We start from the raw sequence: 6,688 nt of genomic DNA on the forward strand, positions 1-6,688 counted from the left end.
TATGATATAGATTGGAAAGTAAATATTGAAAAATAAGATAGATCGGAAACTTATATGATAGAAAATAGACCCGGGGGCCCATAGGTTTCACTAGTGGCTTCTCTAGAGATAGCATAAGTATTACAGTGGGTGAACAAATTACTATCGAGCAATTGATAGAAAAGTGCATAGTTATGAGAATATGTAGGCATGATCATGTATATAGGCATCACGTCCGCGACAAGTAGATCGAAACAATTCTGCATCTACTACTATTACTCCACACATAGACCTCTATCCAGCATGCATCTAGAGTATTAAGTTCATAAGAACAGAGTAACACATTAGGCAAGATGACATGATGTAGAGGGATAAACTCAAGCAATATGATATAAACCCCATCTTTTTATCCTCGATGGCAACAATACATAATGTGCCTTGCTGCCCCTGCTGTCACTGGGAAAGGACACCGCAAGATTGAACCCAAAGCTAAGCACTTCTCCCATTGCAAGAAAGATTAATCTAGTAGGCCAAACCAAACTGATAATTTGAAGAGACTTGCAAAGATAACCAATCATACATAAAAGAATTCAAAGGAGATTCAAATATTTCTCATAGATAAACTTGATCATAAACCCACAATTCATTAGATCTCGACAAACACATCGCAAAAAGAGTTGCATCGAATAGATCTCCAAGAAGATCAAGGAGAACATTGTATTGAGATTCAAAGAGAGATAAGAAGTCATCTAGCTAATAACTATGTACCCGAAGGTCTGTGGTAAACTACTCACAAATCAACGGAGAGGCTATGGTGTTGATGTAGAAGCCCTCCGTGATCGATTCCCCCTCCGGCGGAGCGCCGAAAAAGGCTCCAAGATCGGATCTCGCGGGTACATAAGGTTGCGGCCGTGGAAATAGGGTTTCGTGGTGCTCCTGGATGTTTTCGGGGTGCGTGAATATATATAGGCGAAAGAAGTCGGTTAGGGGAGCCACGAGGGGCCCACAAGGGTGGGGGGGGGGGCGCCCACCCCCTAGGGTGCGCCCTCCTGCCTTGTGGCTTCCTCGTGTGTTTCTTAACCTCCACTCCAAGTCTCCTGGATTGCGTTTGTTCCAAAAAGATCTCTCCTGAAGGTTTCATTCCGTTTGGACTCCGTTTGATATTCCTTTTCTTTGAAACACTGAAATAGGCAAAAAACAACAATTTGGGCTAGGCCTCCGGTTAGTAGGTTAGTCCCAAAAATGATATAGAAGTGTATAGTAAAGCCCATAAACATCCAAAACGGGTAATATAATAGCATGGAACAATAAAAAATTATAGATACGTTGGAGACGTATCAAGCATCCCCAAGCTTAATTCCTGCTCGTCCTCGAGTAGGTAAATGATAAAAATAGAATTTTTGATGTGGAATGCTACCTAGCATATTTCTTAATGTAATTTTCTTTATTGTGGCCTGAATATTCATATCCAAAGGATTCAAAATAAAAGTTCATGTTGACATAAAAATATTAATACTTCAAGCATACTAACAAGTAATCATATCTTATCAAAATAGCATAGCCAAAGAAAGCTTATCCCTACAAAATCATATAGTTAGGCTATGCTTCATTTTCGTCACAAAATACTCCCATCATGCACAACCCCGGTTTCAACCGAGCAATTGGTTCATACCATTTATCGCGCTTTGATACGTCTCCAACGTATCTATAGTTTTTTATCGTTCCATGCTATTATATTATTCGTTTTGGATGTTTATGGGCTTTACTTTACACTTTTATATCATTTTTGGGACTAACCTACTAACCGGAGGCCCAGCCCGAATTGCTGTTTTTTTTGCCTATTTCAGTGTTCCGAAGAAAAGGAATATCAAACGGAGTCCAAACGGGATGAAACCTTCGGGAGCGATCTTTTTGGAACAAATGCAAACCATGAGACTTGGAGTGGACGTCAAGCACCAAACGAGGCGGCCACGAGGGTGCCCGGCGCGCCCCCTGGGGGTGGGCGCCCCCCCACTCTCGTGGGCCCCTCGAGCATCGACCGACATACTTCTTCCTCCTATATATACTCCCGTACCCTGAAACCATCGAGTAGCACCATGAAAACGTAATTCCACCGCCGCAACCTTCTGTATCAGCGAGATCCCATCTTGGAGCCTTCACCGGTGCTCCGCCGGAGGGGGAATCGACCACGGAGGGTGTCTACATCATCTCCAAGGCCTCTCCGATGAGTTGTGAGTAGTTTACCATAGACCTTCGGGTCCATAGTTATTAGCTAGATGGCTTCTTCTCTCTCTTTGAATCTCAATACAAAGTTCTCCTCGATCTTCTTAGAGATCTATTTGATGTAACTCTTTTTGTGGTGTGTTTGTAGAGATCCGATGAATTGTGGTTTTATGATCAAGTTTATCTATGAGAAATAATTCAATCTTCTCTGATTTCTTTTATGTGTGATTTGTTATCTTTTCAAGTCTCTTCAAATTATCAGTTTGGTTTGGCCTACTAGATTGATCTTTCTTGCAATGGGAGAAGTGCTTAGCTTTGGGTTCAATCTTGCGGTTTCCTTTCCCAGTGACAGCAGGGGCAGCAAGGCACATTATGTATTGTTGCCATCGAGGATAAAAAGATGGGGTTTATATCATATTGCTTGAGTTTATCCCTCTACATCATGTCATCTTTCTTAATGCGTTACTCTGTTCTTCTAGAACTTAATACTCTAGATGCAGGCAGGAGTCGGTCGATGTGTGGAGTAATAGTAGTAGATGCAGGAAGGAGTCGGTCTACTTGTCACGGACGTGATGCCTATATACATGATCATGCCTAGATAATCTCATAAATATGGGCTTTTCTATCAATTGCTCAACAGTAATTTGTTCACCCACCGTAATACTTATGCTATCTTGAGAGAAGCCACTAGTGAAACCTATGGCCCCCGGGTCTATCTTTTACCATATAAGTTTTCCATCTACTTTTATTTGCATCTTTTATTTTCCAATCTATATCATAAAAATACCAAAAATATTTATCTTATCTTATTATCTCTATCAGATCTCACTTTTGCAAGTTACCATGAAGGGATTGACAACCCCTTTATCGCGTTGGTTGCGGGGTTCTTGTTTGTTTGTGTAGGTGCGTGGGACTTTTGAGGAGCCTCCTACTGGATTGACACCTTGTTTCTCAAAAACTAAGGGAAATAATTTGCTACTTTGCTGCATCACCCTTTCCTCTTCAAGGGAAAAACCAACGCATGCTTAAGAGGTAGCACGCTTCAGCTTTTTCAACTCTCATGCAATACATGAGCGCAAGCCATTGATATAGCACTATATGTTGAGTAGGATGGTGGTTGTGGAGAAGACAAAAAGGGAGAAGATAGTCTCCCATCAACTAGGCGTATCAACGGGTTATGGAGATGCACATTAATAGATATCAATGTGAGTGAGTAGGGATTGCCATGCAACGGATGCACTAGAGCTATAAATGTATGAAAGCTCAACAAAAGAAACTAAGTGGGTGTGCATCCAACTTGCTTGCTCACGAAGACCTAGGGCATTTTGAGGAAGCCCGTCATTGGAATATACAAGCCAAGTTCTATAATGAAAAATTCCCACTAGTATATGAAAGTGACAACATAGGAGACTCTCTATCATGAAGATCATGGTGCTACTTTGGAGCACAAGTGTAGAAAAGGATATTAACATTGTCCCTTCTCTCTTTTTCTCTCATTTTTTGGTGGGCATCTTTGGCCGCTTTTTTTTGTTTGGGCTTCTTTCGCCTCTTTTATTTTTATAAAGTCTGGAGTCTCCTCCCGACTTGTGGGGGAATCATAGTCTCCATCATCCTTTCCTCACTTGGGACAATGCTCTAATAATGAAGATCATCACACTTTTATTGATTTACAACTCAAGAATTACAACTCAATACTTAGAACAAAATATGACCCTATGTGAATGCCTCCGGCGGTGTACCGGGATATGCAATGAATCAAGAACGACATGTATGAAAGAATTATGAAGGTGGCCTTGGCACAAATATGATGTCAACTACATGATCATGCAAAAGCAATATGACAATGATGGAGCGTGTCATATTAAACGGAATGGTGGAAAATTGCATGGCAATATATCTCGGAATGGCTATGGAAATGCCATAATAGGTAGGTATGGTGGCTGTTTTGAGGAAGGTAAATGGTGGGTGTATGATACCGACGAAAGTTGCGCGGCATAAGAGAGGCTAGCAATGGTGGAAGGGTGAGAGTGCGTATAATACATGGACTCACATTAGTCATAAAGAACTCATATACTTATTGCAAAAGTTTATTAGCCTCGAAGCAAAGTACTACTACGCATGCTCCTAGGGGAAGGGTTGGTAGGAGTTAACCATCGCGTGATCCCGACCTCCACACATAAGGAAGGCAATCAAAAGATCACCCCATGCAACAAATTTGTTACACAACTTTTGCCATACGTGCATGCTACGGGACTTGCCAACTTCAACACAAGTATTTCTCAATTTCATAATTACCAACTAGCATAACTCTAACATTCCCACCTTTATATCTCAAAACAATTATGAAGCATCAAATTGATCATAGTATTCAATGCACTTTCTGTGATAGTTTTTATTATACCCAACTTGGATGCCCATCATTCTAGGACCAATTTTATAACCATAGAAAATACCATGCTGTTCTAAAAGACTCTCAAAATAATATAAGTGAAGCATGAGAGATAAATAATTTCTACAAAATAAAGCCACCGTCGTGCTCTAAAAAGATATAAGTGAAGCACTAGAGCAAAACTGGCTAGCTCAAAAGATATAAGTGAAGCACATAGAGTATTCTAATAAATTCCGAATAATGTGTGTGTCTCCCAAAAGGTGTGTACAGCAAGGATGATTGTGGTAAATCCAAAAGCAAAGACTCATATCATACAAGATGCTCCAAGCAGAACACATATCATGTGGTGAATAAAAATATAGCTCCAAGTAAAGTTACCGATAGACGAAGATGAAAGAGGGGATGCCTTCCGGGGCATCCCCAAGCTTAGGCTTTTGATTGTCCTTGAATTATCTTGGGGTGCCATTGGCATCCCCAAGCTTAGGCTCTTGCCACTCCTTATTCCATAGTCCATCAAATCTTTACCCAAAACTTGAAAACTTCACAACACAACTCAACAGAAAATCTCACGAGCTCCATTAGTGCAAGAAAGAAAAGCCACCACTTTAAGGTACTATAACAAACTCATTCTTTATTTATATTGGTGTTAAACCTACTGTATTCCAACTTCTCTAAGAAAAACAGAATCTGTCAAAAACAGAACAATCTGTAGTAATCTATAACTTTCGAATACTTCTGTAACTCTAAAAATCCTACCACAATAGTAAGTCCTAGGAAATTTGTCTATTTATCTAATGCAAAAAGAATCAACTAAAAATCACGTTTCTATGATTTATTAAAATTATTCTCATGCGCGCAAAAGTTTCTGTTTTTCAGCAGGATCAAATTAACTATCACCCAAGATGATCCTATAGGTTCTACTTGGCACAAACACTAATTAAAACATAAAACCACATCTAAACAGAAGCTAGATAAATTATTTATTACTAAACAGGAACAAAAAAACAAGGAACAAAAATAAAATTGGGTTGCCTCCCAACAAGCGCTATCGTTTAACGCCCCTAGCTAGGCATAAAAGCGAGAATAGATCTAAGTATTGCCATCTTTTGTATTCAATTCATAAGTGGCTCTCATAATAGAATCATAAGGTAATTTGATTTTCTTTATAGGAAAGTGTTCCATGCCTTTTCCTTAATGGAAATTTGAATCTAATTTTCCTTCCTTCATATCAATAATTGCACCAATCGTTCTAAGGAAAGGTCTAGCAAAAATAATAGGACATGAAAAATTGCAATCTATATCAAGAACAATAAAACCTACGGGCACATAATTCCTATTTGCAACAATAAGAACATCATTAATCGTTCCCATAGGTTTCTTAATGGTGGAATCCGCAAGGTGCAAATTTAAAGAGCAATCATCAAATTCACGGAAACCTAGCACATCACACAAAGTTTCTGGAATTGTGGAAACACTAGCACCCAAATCAAACAAAGCATAGCATTCATGATCTTTAATTTTCAATTAATAGTAGGTTCCCACTCATCATAAAGTTTTCTAGGGATATAAACTTCCAATTCAAGTTTTTCTTCATAAGATTGCATCAAAGCATCAACGATATGTTTGCTAACAGCTTATTTTGACTATAAGCATGAGGAGAATGATGTCTACTACACAACCTTCTTCTTGTAGACGTTGTTGGGCCTCCAAGTGCAGAGGTTTGTAGGACAGTAGCAAATTTCCCTCAAGTGGATGACCTAAGGTTTATCAATCTGTGGGAGGCGTAGGATGAAGACGGTCTCTCTCAAACAACCCTGCAACCAAATAACAAAGAGTCCCTTGTGTCCCCAACACACCCAATACAATGGCAAGTTGTATAGGTGCACTAGTTCAGTGAAGAGATGTTGATACAAGTGCACTATGGATGGTAGATATAGGTATTTGTAATCTGAAAATATAAAAAAAGCAACGTAACTAATGATAAAAGTGAGTGTAAACGGTATTGCAATGCTAGGAAACAAGGCATAGGGTTCATACTTTCACTAGTGCAAGTTCTCTCAACAATAATTACATAGATAGAAAATATAACAATCCCTC

Source organism: Triticum aestivum, chromosome 1B (assembly GCF_018294505.1).
Source record: "Triticum aestivum cultivar Chinese Spring chromosome 1B, IWGSC CS RefSeq v2.1, whole genome shotgun sequence".
Classification (NCBI taxonomy): domain Eukaryota; kingdom Viridiplantae; phylum Streptophyta; class Magnoliopsida; order Poales; family Poaceae; genus Triticum; species Triticum aestivum.